The sequence below is a fragment of the Neovison vison genome, chromosome 1 (genome assembly GCF_020171115.1).
Source record: "Neovison vison isolate M4711 chromosome 1, ASM_NN_V1, whole genome shotgun sequence".
In the NCBI taxonomy this organism is placed as follows: domain Eukaryota; kingdom Metazoa; phylum Chordata; class Mammalia; order Carnivora; family Mustelidae; genus Neogale; species Neogale vison.
This window is the reverse complement of record NC_058091.1, coordinates 286,363,261-286,377,147: the sequence shown is the minus strand read 5'-3', so window position 1 is coordinate 286,377,147 and position 13,887 is coordinate 286,363,261. Positions and strand designations below refer to the sequence as shown.

At 47.2% G+C, this 13,887-nt stretch overlaps 1 protein-coding gene across 1 annotated transcript in view; it reads left to right on the top strand.

Moving 5' to 3' along the window:
* Nucleotides 1–1,201: 1,201 nt before the first annotated feature.
* Nucleotides 1,202–13,887, top strand: part of OSMR (oncostatin M receptor) — a 52,704-nt gene continuing 40,018 nt past the window's right edge. The window contains exon 1 of the mRNA XM_044232517.1: nucleotides 1,202–1,267. The gene's annotated coding sequence lies outside the window, so the exon portion shown is untranslated. The remainder of the gene's footprint in view (nucleotides 1,268–13,887) is intronic.

Below are 13,887 nucleotides of genomic sequence, written 5' to 3'. Positions count from 1 at the left end.
GCAAGAGAGACACTGGCGCCTCTCGGGTGGTAGGTGCAGCTCTTATAAGCAAAGGGAACTTATGCAGGTGGCTTGTCTGGAGTGCCAACAAGATGAACGGATCCTGGCATCCCTCAGCCAAACCTTACAAGCTGCTGCAGAGGCCTGAACCAGGTCTGGTCAGGTATATCCTGTAGGAGTTCTCGCCTCACTGCCTCAAGACTATGTGCATGGAGCAGCTCCTGGCTGCCCAACAGGCAAGCAGAACCCACTTTCCAAGAACAGGGGAAGGGGCAAGGAGCCTTGGGTTTTCCAGGTGCAGCTCAAGGGTCAACTGGAGGTCATGTCCCTTCCTTGACCTCCCCCAACAGGGCAATACTAGGATGGTCTCCATTCCAGCTCAAGTTCACAGGGCTCTCCATAGTCCAACACATAATTATGAAAGATGCGTCAATAGGTACTTCAAAGGCCCTGTATTTAAAATACGCATTTCAAAGACTGGACCGCATTTTTAAGAGGAAAAGCAAGTTGTAGCATACACGGCTCTTTTGGGAAACAAAGGTTTTAGGACTGTGGCTCTGGATGAAACTTGGTCAGACAGAGGCGTTTCGAGATAGGGAGGAGAATCAGGCTCCCAGAACTGTCCAAAGACATTTTTTTTTTTTTTTAATCGCTCTGGACACCTAATGGACACACAGTTTGGCTGGAGCTCTTGCCTTCTGCCTGAAGATTTTCAGCCGGGACCCCAGGGTTCTGTCTTTCGCTTGGAGTAACAAGTGGCCGCACGCGGTCACCCCGGCTCCTGGGTCCCTCGGCTGCTCTCAGCGTCCCGCCACCGCGGGGCCCGCTGGCCCTGGCCAGAGAGGCCGGCGAGCGATGCCTCTCCGGGCCCCACAGAGACTTTGGTTCCACTTCTTTCCAGGCCTCTCCCACTTCCTTTCCCACCGCTCCCTGCCGGGCCGCCCGCCAAGCCCCGGACCGCACCTCCGCGGGGTCTCGCCCGCCTCCCGCAGGGTCCCAGCCGCTTCCCCCGGGACCTAAAGAGGAAGAATTCCTGTGGGTCCCAGGAGTGCCAAGAGTGCGCAGCAGGACGGGAAATTGCAAAAGTCCTCAGCCCTCTGCCCTCCCCCGCGGTTTTCCCGTAATTCCCGCCCCTCGGCGCTCGCCCCGCAGCTGATTCATAGCCCGGGCGCGGGGCCGTCCCTGCACGTCCATACCGGCGTCCGCACCCGCGGCCCCGCGCCGCCCAGGACCCGGCCCGGCCCTCGGAGCCCTCCGCCCGTGCGGGGTGAGTACCCCGGCCGCCCGCTCTCTCCGCGCCCCGCGGCAGCCTTCCCCGCGCCCCGACAGCTTTACCCGCGGGCGGCCCCGGCGCGGCGCCCGGCGGGACCCGACAGCTTCGCAGCCCCTTCCCGGTGTCTGCCCGGCCGGCCGCGGCCCGGTCACGGCCGCCAGCCCGCCCTGCCCGGCGCCGCCTCTGCCCCGCGCCGGCTTCGTCTGGCGCTTCGACCTGCTCCGGGACGGTGCTCGGAGGGGTCCCCGCGTCTGGCCCGCCCGCCCGGCTGCGGCTTGCGTCCTTCTCCCCCGAGCGCACGCTGCCGGCGCCCCCGCGGCGTCTCCCCCCTGCTGGAAGTTCACGGTCCCGTCACTTCTTTCTTCGTAGTCGGGGATGTTTATTGAGTTAAAATCCCCAAGCAATCCACTTTCGCGTCTCTCCCAACACATCGCCCCGGGAGTTCATTATCCGCAACCACCCCCGCGCCCCCGGAGCTCCCCCCGAACATTCGCTCCGCTCCGCGCCGTCGGCGATGCCCCTCCTCCCGGCTGTGTTTACACCTGGGAGTGGGCGGCGCTCACAGCCGGCGCCGCGCGGGGATTCCGGGGGCGCGGGGCGCGGGCGGGCGCCTGGCCTGCTCCGCCACGTGAATGGAGGAGCCACCGAGCTGGCAGGTTGAGCAGCGGCAGACTTGGAAATGCCAGCGCTCCACCCCTCGCCCGCGGAGAGGGGTTCGGGAACTTGTCCCAGACCATAGAGCGGGCCGCGGTGACTCCGAAAACGCCGCGTAGCCCAGGGGCACTGGCGCTGACACTGACACCGAGAGTCCTTTCTTGTTGGTCCCCGGGCGGGCACTTCCTCAGCCGGTCCGTGCCTGCTGGCGTGCGGCCGCCGGCCTGCCCAGTGGTGGCAGGCTCGCTCTTGGGTGCCACGGGGGACAGGCAGGCTCGAAGACGCTCTGAGTGCGGATAAGCTTATCCTCCGACTCCAGAGGGGTCCACTGTAGGGGATCGGATCCACGTGAGTGTAGTGTATTTGATGTGAGCAGGAGGGAAAGAAGCTCGGGTCGTATGCCCCAGTCTAACGCTGACTGTGGGACTGGGCTGGAGTTACTCATCCGGTCAGCCTCGGGTTTCTCCCTTACAGAATAATGGTGGTTCGTACTTACTGTGGATCAGGCACCCTACTAAGCACTTTACGTATGCCAGCTCCCTTAAACTTCACCAGTGAGCTAGGTAGTAGTTTTGTCATTCTCCTTTTATCAGGGAGGACACCAAGGCCTAGAGAAGTTCAGTAACTTGTGTGGGGTCACACAGCGAACAGGTGAGAGTCAGGAATTGGCTTTGGCCGCTGCTTATAAGCACTACGGTGTGCCTTCCAACTCTCGGACCCTCTTTGGAGTGGTCCTGGTTGTGGTGCTTCCTTACTGCTCTCCTTTGTCTCTCTCCTGGGCTGCTTTAAAAGGCACTCAGACACCTTTGAGGCTGAAGGGCTCCAGACTGAGCTGAGCCTCAGAATCAATCTTGGGTCTTTTTAAAGCCCTGGACTCCCACTTACCTATTTAGAATCTTCAGGTTATGCTCAGGTTGTGTCTGCCCTGGCAGCATTCAGAAGTATTAGAAGCCAGTAGTGACGGGGAGCTCACCACCTAATATTTGATTGCTGGACAAAGTGAATCCTCAGCTGTAACTTGCCTCCTAGTAAATTACATCTTGGTCCCAGTTCTGCCTCTTGTTGGCCCCACAAATGTGTCTGAGCATTTTGTATCAAAGGTCAGCTTGACAGTGTCCAACAGGACTCCGGCCATACGGGGCAAAATACTTCCTTGCACACTGGGTCTCTCCTTCTACCTCTTTTTTTAACCTGAAAGACCAGGAGCACCTACAGAGGTGCGTGGAGGTGTTCCAGACTCTCTGATATTCCTTGTAATCCTTTTGTCCTGAAAAAGGAACCAAGTCAGGAAAGCTACTATGGCTTTGAAAGAGAGATCAGTGGTAATAGTTTCCACAAGAGGAAGGAGCAGGTTTTCCTTGTGGGAACTGGGCTGGGGTGTTGTTGGTTCCCATAGAAAAAAATCTGAGCAAGTGTCATCTTGCTCAGTTATAGAACAGTGAGACCTGGCTCTCCTTTCCCTGGAGAGGGAAGCCCTCCTCAATTAAAAAAAAAAGGAGGGGGAATAAAACACAAACAGTATTGTGAGAAATATCCCTTGCTCCCAGCAGGCTTCTTTGTAGTTACAGATGTTCATAAAACAAGTGTTTTTTTCTCAGCAACTGTATTCCGGGCTTCACAACCTTCCTTCCCTTTTCATTTTCGTTTCTGCAGTTGGCCCTGGAACAATGTGGGGTCTAGGGGTGCCCAAAAATCTGCATGTAAATTTGGGCTCCCCAAAACTTAACTACTAGTAGCCTACTGTTGACCAGAAGCCTTACTGATAACATGGTTGATGAGCGTATCTTGTATGTTACATGCATGATATACTCTGTGTTGTCTATGAAGTAAGCTAGAGAAGGAGAGATGTTATTAAGAGCATCATAAAGAAGAGAAAATGCACTTATAATTCCGTATTGTATTTATTGAAATAAAATCTGTGTATAAGTGGACCTGTTCAGTTTAAACCCACATTGTTCAGGAGTCAGCGGTACTTGTTTTTTAGCATTTATTTATTCCAGGTTGTCAAAATTTCATTTTTATGTTTTAAAAATAATACAAATAATAACTAAGTATGTTCTCATTCAAAAAATAGAGAAGTATATGGAATGAAATGTAGAACTACCATGTAGAACTCCTATTCCCACTCAGAAGAGGGAAGACAAAGTTTGGTAAATACCATTCTGAGATTTTATTTTGTTTATGCATTTGCATAATAATGTGTTTATACATATTTCTTCATATATGTAAATGAGATCTTACTATACATTGTGCAGCTTACTTTTTCATTTTCCAAGTCCTAGAGATTTTCCCATGGCAGTACAAATCTCTTTTGCTAAAGGCTTACATGTTATTCTAAATTAGAGATATGGTTAATCTATTTTTTCTCTTATTAGTGGACATTTGGATGGTTTAAAATTAGTCAGCATTAGCAACAGTACTTCAGGAAAGATAGTGCATTTGTCTTTGTGTGTCAGCCTGAATATTTCTATTCAATAGAGTTCTAGGGTCAAAGGGTTGGTTCATGTTTCCACTTGATAGACACAGTCCTTCAAATGATAGCATTGCCCCACCCCAGGTACTAATTTAAAATCAGTGCATGAGAATCTGTTTCCATCATCCTGCCTACCATCAGCTATTATCTTGTTTTTTAAATTTAGATTTTCAAATCTGAAACCCAATATGGCATTTTAATTTGCATTTTACTGATTACTACTGCAGTTTAATGTCTCTTAATGTTTATGGGTCATGCAGTGTCTTCTGTGAATTACCTATTCCTGTCTTTTGCTTGTTTTTCTATTGAGTTGCCTTTTCTGATTCCTGTTTACTGCAGATGCTCTGTACCAATTCAGGATCTTAATTCTTTGTCTGTTGTAGATGATTTAAATATTTCTTCTGCTTTGATGCTCTTTTTTTCCCCCCAGTATTTTTTTTTGTGGTAAAATACATAATATAAAATTTGCCATTTTAATCATTTTTAAGTGCACATGTCACTGTTATGAAATACACTGTGTATGAGTGTATGAAATACACTCAGTACTAGGCAGCCGTGGCCAGCATTCATCTCTAGAACTCTTTCCATCTTGCAAAACTGACACTCTGGGCCCATTCTCCCGAACCCCTGCCCCTGCCAACCAGCATTCTGCTTTCCGTCTCTGTGATTTGACTACTCCAGGTGCCTCATATGCATGGTGGAATCCTAGAGCATTTGTCTTTTTGTGACTGACCTATTTCACTTAGCAACATGTCCTTACAACCTTCCATGTTGTAGCAGGTGTCAACATTTTTTCCTTTTCAAGAATGAATAATATTTCATGGTTTGCATATACACATTTTGCTTATCGATTCATAATGCTTTTGTTTTAAACTACCTTCTGCTTCATGGATGTTGTAAGTATTTGTGTCATCAACTCTGCAATCTTATTTTTTTTAAAGGTTTTATCTCTTTGTTTTTCTTTTAGAGAGCGAGCGAGCTAGAGCGAGCAGTGGGAGGGGCAGAGGGGGAAGGGGAGAATCTCAAGGCAGATGCTGTGCTGAGCTCAGAGCCCTCCCCAGGGCTCGATCTCATGACCCTGAGATCATGACCTGAACCAAAACCAAGAATCGGTCGCTTAACTGACTGAACCACCTAGGCACCCCTGCAATCTTGATTTTTGTGCTTCGTCTGGCTTGGGGAGATCTTTTTCACCAAAAAATTATTTTTAAAATTATCTTATTTTCTTCTAAAACTTGTATTATTTTGATATTTACAGTTAGCTCTTTGTAATACCAGATTTTTTTGTATGAAGTAAGAAGTAAGGATATAACTTAATTTCTTTCTACAGTTTTAAGCATCTCACCCGACACCATTTCTTTAGGTATCTGTCTTTTTTCCAACTCACTTGAAATTCTGTTTTTATAGTAAAATAAGGTCATGTTCATACACGAGTCTATTTCAGGACTCTCTTCTGTTCCATGGATCTGTTTTCTCTCTTCTTCTTCTTCTTTTTTTTTTTTAAGATTTTATTTATTTATTTGGCAGAGAGAGATCACAAGTAGGCAGAGAAGCAGGATCCCAGCTGAGCAGAGAGCCCGATGTGGGGTTCATTCCCAGGACCCTGAGATCATGACCTGAGCCGAAGGCAGCAGCTTAACCCACTGAGCCACCCAGGCGCCCCTGTTTTCTCTCTTCTTATGCCAGTACCACCGTGTGTGACGTGCTACAGCTTTATTCTTATATCTGGTCATATATATTTGTATTTTTTTTCCAAAAAATTCTTTTGAAATGATTCTGGTACATTTTCTCTTTTTATAAACTTTATAAATAGCTTGTCAAGTTTTAAAAAATCCTGTTGGAATTTTTGTTAGGTTTTCTTGGGTTTATAATTGTTAATAATTCTTTATGCCTTGGAACGCATCCTGGATGCTCCAAGGATGGAGGAAGCAGTGTGAGGTGGGTAAGTGCTGTGCTCTGGGGAATGACTCACCTGGTTTCAAGTTCTGTATTAACTCTGTCAACCTGTACCAAAGTCACTTTAACCTCCTTAGCCTTCATTTCCTCATCTGTGTGTGAGGATAATAATAGAATTTCTTCCGTAAGACTCGTGTAAGGATTCAGTTAATAAATTCATGTAAATCACATTGCAAAGCCCCTGGCAGAGAGCTAGCATCCAATTCGTGCTAGCCAGGATCATTTTCATAGTTACTTCATGTCTTACTATGAGCCTCTGCAGAGCCACATCATGGAAGGCACTGGTAGATCTTTCCTTTATGTATCAATAGTATCCTAAGACACAAAAATATGCAATAGATATTGAAAGTAGTCGTGTTTCTCAAACTTCAGTGTGCCTTTGAAATCACCTAGGGATCTTGTTTAAATGCATACTTTCATTCAGTAGATCAGAGCTGTGATCTCAGGTTTTGCATTTCTAGCAATTTCTTGGGTGATGTCTTTATCCAGGTTTTGAGTGTCTGGTCTTTGACTGGTATTTAAAACCACGCTGCTAGGGATACCACTTCCTGTTGGGTTAAATGTGGTTGACAGAACTTGTAAAGTGCTTTCTTTTAATAGTACATGCTAAAGAACTAAATTATAGTTGTGTTGTTTCCTTCCTCCTCCTCTTCCTCCTCCTCCTTTTCAGAGGAAAGAGGGTTTGAGAGCGCTAAATATGATACCAAGTTCTAGTCTTAGATCTGAAATCACCGAGGCAATTAACTCTCTGGATTATTTAAAACTTGTTTTAAGATGAAGCCAGCTACCTAAAATCTACCCAATCAGGGTATAAAATCTAAAGCCAACTAAAAGAAAAGCCGTAAGTTTAAATGTCTTACCAAATGGAAATGTGTAAGGTATAAGGAAGCACTTGGAAAAATGTAAGACAAAAAGCACTCTTGGAAAACTTGGAATCCGGTCCCACTGTGTGAGAACATGGTGTGTGGCGAGTCTTGAGAAGCGGTACAGGAGCAGAAGCTCTGCCACCGACAGTAAATGTTTCACACAGAGATCATGTGATCTCTTGCTCACCTCTTTCTACTACCAGGCTTCCCAGTGGGGGACTTTGAACAAGGTAGCTTTGTGTACCCTAGTACGCTGGTCTATCAGGAGGGAATGACAGTATATTTTTTTACCCAGAACACTGATTACTTTCTGTGTTTGAAAATGCCCTTTTTTTTTTTTTTTTGCAGGGGAGGTCAGGGAGAGCAAAGGGAGAGGGAGGGAATCTTAAGCAGGCTCCATACCTAGTGCAGAGCCTGATGGAGGCTTGATCTCATGACCCTGAGATCATAACATGAGCTGAAACCAAGAGTTGGAGGCCAAACTAGCTGAGCCACCCACATGCCCCTGAAAATGCATTTTTAAAGTGCTCATATTCTCTCGGGAGAGGTCACATTTTTGTACAGAAACACATGACATGCTCATAGGCTGATCCAGTACCTAAAAAATTCAAACCGTTTTTTAGGCCTGTCGGACAGCTCTGCGTTGGATTTGAATCACAAATACCATCAGCTAGTTTAGCCCTGTTGGGATATATGGTTCAAATATGAAAATAATGGAATTGCAACTACTTGCATTTATAAATATATGTAAAACACACGCACATTTTAAAGAATGCTTTATGTGGCCGAGTTACATAATGTGAGAGAGTTGACCACGGTTCCCTCATCCTGCTCACCTCCCTTACCCCATCCCAGCTCTAAATTTATAAGTGTTCATTGTTGGGTGTGTCTTTGGGGGCCAGTTTGGGTCCTTGAAGTAGAAGACAGCAAGGCAGAAATAGAAATAGATGTTCAAGAGATCTGGAGGGAGAGCTCTGGGGAGGGATGCAGGGACAAGGGCGCAGGAGGAGACAGCCCCAAGGCAAGGTGACAGGGAACAGGGAAGACTGGAAGGAAGAGCTTCCCCCTGCAATGCAGTTGTGAGAATGTTTTGCCCATGCCAATGGGAGACTTCGATCAAATGTTGCCTGTTAGAGGAGTCCCATGTTGGGCAGAAAAGGTTTGGTTTCCTCATTGCCTGAGAGCAGCCTGCAGGAACCATGGGCTCCGGTGTGAATGTGCGTGGATCCTGATGTACAATAGGGGAAGCTGTCAGGCATCTACGTTCCTGCAGCAGATCCTTCTAAAGAGAGTACCAAGTGGCCCGGTTGCACACCCCTCTCCCAGAGGTGTTTGTGTGCACACGCTGTTCTGCAACTTGCTTTTTCACTCAGTGTGTTTGGGCTATTCTTCTACAGCAGCCCATAGATCTGTTTCATTCTTTTGACAGTTTCATAGTTTTCCTTGTGGAAATGTACCATAATTAATTTTTTGGATCCTTTCTCACAATTAGTTGGGTTGTTTTCATTTTTCCCAAATACTAATAATACTACAATGAACATCCTTTAAAACACATAACTTTTTTTTAAAGATTTTATTCATTTATTTGACAGAGAGAGATCACAAGTAGGCAGAGAGAGTGGGAAGCGGGCTCCCTGCTGAGCAGAAACCCCCCCCACGATGTGGGACTCGATCCCAGGACCCTGGGATCGTGACCTGAGCCAAAGGCAGAGGCTTTAACCCACTGAGCCACCCAGGTGCCCCTAAAATACATAATTTTTGTGTACAGACACACATATTTAAGGATGCTATCTGTAGGACAAAATTCCAGAAATAGGATTTCTGGATCAAAGGGAAGGCACCCTGAAATTTTTATAGGTACTGCCAAAATGACCTTGTTAAAAGTTGTGCTTTTCGACCATCATTGAGTAGCAATACTTACTTCTTCAAACTCTTACCAGTGCTAGATGGTAAAACCTTTTTAGGCTTTGCCAGTTGGCCACCACACAGACACACACGTAGACGTACAAACTACTATCATAATTTGCATTCATTTAATTACTAGTGATATTGTCTAGTTTTTCCTTATTCCCTTTTGGTTATTGACATTTCCTTTTTTGTGAATTACATATTCATATCATCTACTGGGTTTTCTACAGGGCTGCTTGTCTGTTTTTGATTGATTTCTAATTTCTAAGAGCTCTTGATATTGTAGGGGACAGTAACCCTTTGCCATCAGTATTGAAACTATTGTTCCCAGTTTCTTATTGGGCTTGATTGTAGCACTAAAATTTTTTGCAATATTCATTTAATCGTTGTACAATCTTTATTGCTTCTAGGATTCATATCATGCTAAAATGGATTATACATGACCTTTGGCTCAGGTCATGATCCCAGGGTTCTGGGATCGAGTCCTGCATTGGGCTCCCTGCTCAGCATTCTTTAAAGCATTCCTTTCTCTCTCTCTGACAAATAAATAAATAAAATCTTTAAAAAAAAAAAAGTGTTCAAAAAAATAAAAAAAAACAACAACAACAAGAATTGGATTTTTCTGTATATAGGTTCTCATAATCTCATGTAATCCTCATCCCAATCCTATGAGGTAGGTTCTTTATTCTCATTTTACAGGAAAAGAAACTGAAGCTTAAATGGGTAAAGTACCTTGTCTCTGGTGAGACAATTCCTAAGTGTCCGAGCAGTGATCTACCATCAGCGGTCTTCATATCCGAGCCCATGTACTGGACTGTTACTACCTCCTTTTCCCATAAATGTCCAGGTTATTGTTCTACTACAACTTTGGGGGAGTAATCTGTCTCTTCTTTAGTGTTTTAAAAGACTGTCGTTAGCATATGCTAAATCCCTATGTATTCTTTGGGTCCGGAATATTCCTTGGATCGAGGTTTTCTCTTCCTTTCTTTGGTTTCCCTGACCATCTGGGGACTCAGCTTGAATGCTAGCTGGAGTCCCAAGGTCCAGGACTCTTCACCTGAATACAGCTTAAGAAAAAGAAAATCAGGCATACGTAAGCCAGTTCAGTCTCCTAAATAAGGGATGACCTCACGAAACTGCTAGAAACCCTTAGGCAGGTTTAGACAGAGGGGAAGGTGTGCTTGCTTGAACATTTCTTTAGGAGGAAGAGAGTGGAGGGAGGGTTGAGGGGAAACCTTACAGGTGATCCGTCCCATGCTATAATGGCAGCGCCCTTTGGAAGGGGTCCCCAAAGACAAACAGCAGTGCTCATAAGAAAAAAATAAAGATAGATGGATCTGGGAAATGTGGGGACTGTGCCGCCATCCCGTCATACTGCCACACAGAACTCTCTCACAGGGAGCACACACCCAGCACACATCCCAGATGAACAGCTTCTTTCTTGAAACTGGGATTTGCATATGACGTCACGAGGCACCCGGCCAATTCCGCTGCGTTTGGCAACACACCCATGTTCTTGGGAAGCAAATGACTGGTCATGTTGCTTCTCAAGGGGTTATTTACGGTGAGGAAACTTCCCAGGAATAAATATTTTAGTAATGACGGAAAAAAATTGCTAGCGAAGAAGGACAGGCTTCTAACCCTGGCAGAAGTCGTGTTTTGTTGCACATGTAGTTTGTCCTGGGGGACAATCGAAGGTGGCTTCTTTTTGCCCAGAGATGAGATTTGAATGGGAAGTTCTGCACAATGAGTGGGTAATTTTTCTTTGCTCTCGTCCCTTTTCCTCCCCAGAGAAGACATGTCAATGAAAGACTAGAATTAGGCAATATTTGGCACTAGAAAAAGTGGAAGGGCCTGTAAAGGAATCTGTTTACTAAAATAAAACTGAAAGCAAAGAAGAACGAATGTGAGAACATTGGTACAGATATTTATTCATTCACAAGATATTTCCTGGGGAACAGCTGTGGCCTGGGATGGTGATGGACAGTGGGGACTGAGACCCAGGCCTGTCCTCAAGCAGCTCAGTCTGGTTGGGAATGGCGGGGATCTGAAAAATAGAAAAAAAGAACCAGGTTGGGTATAGTGTGGGTGAGGCGGAAATGTGGGTTTTGCCTTTCTTTTTTTTTTTTTTTTTAAAGATTTTATGTATTTATTTGACAGAGAGAAATCACAAGTAGAGGGAGAGGCAGGCAGAGAGAGAGAGGGAAGCAGGCTCCCTGCCGAGCAGAGAGCCTGATGCGGGACTCGATCCCAGGACCCTGAGACCAGGACCCGAGCCGAAGGCAGCGGCTTAACCCACTGAGCCACCCAGAGGCCCCGGGTTTTGCCTTTCTGAATCCTGCCCCTTCATCCTTCCCTGACTTCCTTTTCCTACAACACAGCAGTGGCCATGCTCCTCACAGACAGCTGTGGGGAGAGAGAGAGCCTGACGAGAGGAGAGGGCATGGTGGCCTTCTCCTGCCCGCGGCAGACCTCTCTTTTCTACGTGTGCTGCCTCTCCAGGCCATCATTGGTCCCTGCAGTTTAAAGGCCGTCTGTATACACCCAGGATGACTGAGCCCCCTGCCAGGTCCCCTCCCAGGGACTCCAGAGTGTGTGTCCGGCTAACTCGCTCCCTTGGACATCAAATTAGCAACTCAAATTGAGCACGCTGCCACCGGAGCCCTTGCTAGAGCCCATGACATCGGTGCTTCTACCTCTGTGAACGGTAATTTCCATTCTGCCAAGGGCTCAGGCCATTCAGGGGGCTGTCCCTGATGTCTTCGTCTGTCACCCCCGGCATGTCCTGTCTGCTTTGTCAAGTCTCTCCCAAATCCCTCACTGTACCCACTTCCAGTGCCTTCATCCCAGCCCGAGGCCGCACCATTGTCCCAGCCTATTGCATGACCTCCTAGCTGCCGTCCCTCCCACTACTCCTGTCAGTGGCCATTTACGCCTTTCCCAGAGCCCCCGGTGGCTGCCACCTGGCTCAGGGTAGAAGCCACAGCTGGAGAAATGTTTCCCGGGCTGCTCTCCGTCCGGGGCCCTCTGCACCTCCTGCCTCTCACCTCCTTGCCCCCTGCAACACCGGCTCCTGTGGTTCCTTGAATAAGCCCAGCACAACTCGCTCCCTCGCCCCCAGATCCGTCGCCACGCTAGTGGGGAGCTCGCCAGCAAAGAGCTGGTACCCTCTGAATAGGGCACAGGGTAACTAGAGACAGATTTACAGGGGAGGGGAGGAGGGAGTCCTCGTGGGCCGTGCGGTCAGTCTCCTGGGGCTTGGAAGCAGCTGGCTCGGGGTCCTCAGTGTCCGTGTTCTTCCCGCAGCATCAGGCTCTGGTGCATCGGGAGAACTGTTCATGCAGCATTTCCCAACGGCTGACATGCGTGTCTCCGGAATGTTCTTCCAGTGGCCGACTCTCATTCTGAAGCTAACCTCCTCAGGTTCACAACCTGCCATGTGGGAGGAGGTGGGGAAGGGCGGAACTTCCAGATGAGACTGTCCCCGTGCTTCTCAAGGACTGTCCCCGTGCTTCTCAAGAGTCCAAGAAGTCTCGTCTGGAAGTCAATATTCCTGTGATCCCCAGACCGTAGATACAAGTCCTTTGTAAAGACTCCTAGTTTTCGATTTTGTTACGTGACCACTTTTATTCTTTAATTTCTGATTACCCTTAATTCAGAGGGGGCTACTAACTTGCCGTTTCAAGTTTCTCTGTCAAACACAGATTTGTTTAAATTCTGTGACACGAGATATTTGATTCATCAGAACTCCAAAATTTGAAGAAAAAAAAAAAAAACATTTTAAGTAGCCCTTTCCTACAGAGAACACAAGGCAACCTACATCGCTCCCAGAATCACCTGGTGTTCAATTTACGGGATGAGATTTCCTCACAGAGAGAGGCACCTTGCGCTCCTCAGGGTAGGTCGGCCTTAGGACAGGCTCCTGCGCCCATGGACTAGGACTGGAAGGATGGGTCTGTTGCTCACACGCTTCATGCTGGCATTTTCCTATGCCTTCGCCTTCAGTGCTGAGCAGAAACAACTTCCTCTTGAATTCCTTTTCTCCCTGGCTTTGATATTTAGTTGTAATAGGAGCCTCTCTGACGTGGTAAGTAGAGATCTTAGAGAGGCGTGAGTGACCTGTTTGCCAAAACTAGAAGTAGCAGAGAGCAGGCCTAAAGGACTATGAGGAAAAGCTGTTGTTCGCAGACTTGCTGCTGGTGACTGGGTCCGTCTGTAAGCAGATGTGACGACCCTAGAATAATTTAAGGGCTGGCTGTATTCTTTTTCTGTCGTGACTGTTGTTCCTATTTAGTGGTGGGCAGTGAAAGGGAATGGTCTGGTTCGCTGAGTTTCTGGATTTGATGAAGTCTGCGTGGCTAGACCGAGGTGAAGGGGACTCTGAACGGTTTCATTGCCTGTCAGTGGGGTGAGTCAGGCTTTGAAGTAGAAAAGTGAAACTCAGGGCTTCCCTTGACTAACACTATTACTATTAAATTAAGAACGAATTAGCCTCCTTGAGGTCAGCAGCGTTCGCTCTTTGTGCCCTCAGCTTGTCCTGTGGTCAGAGGACCCGATGAATCAGTGAAGCTCTTTGACCTTCCCTTTACAACCCTCCTCTAAAGCGAGGAAAACCGGAAATTATCTTGAACAATGAAACATTGCCTATCTCTTCAGGTGGAATGTGCTGGGGTTTTTTTGGTGAAATTGTAACGAGAGAGACAGGGAAGAGTGAAGATGACTCCTCTCTAAGCAGCTCACTCAGATTTAGCTCTTCT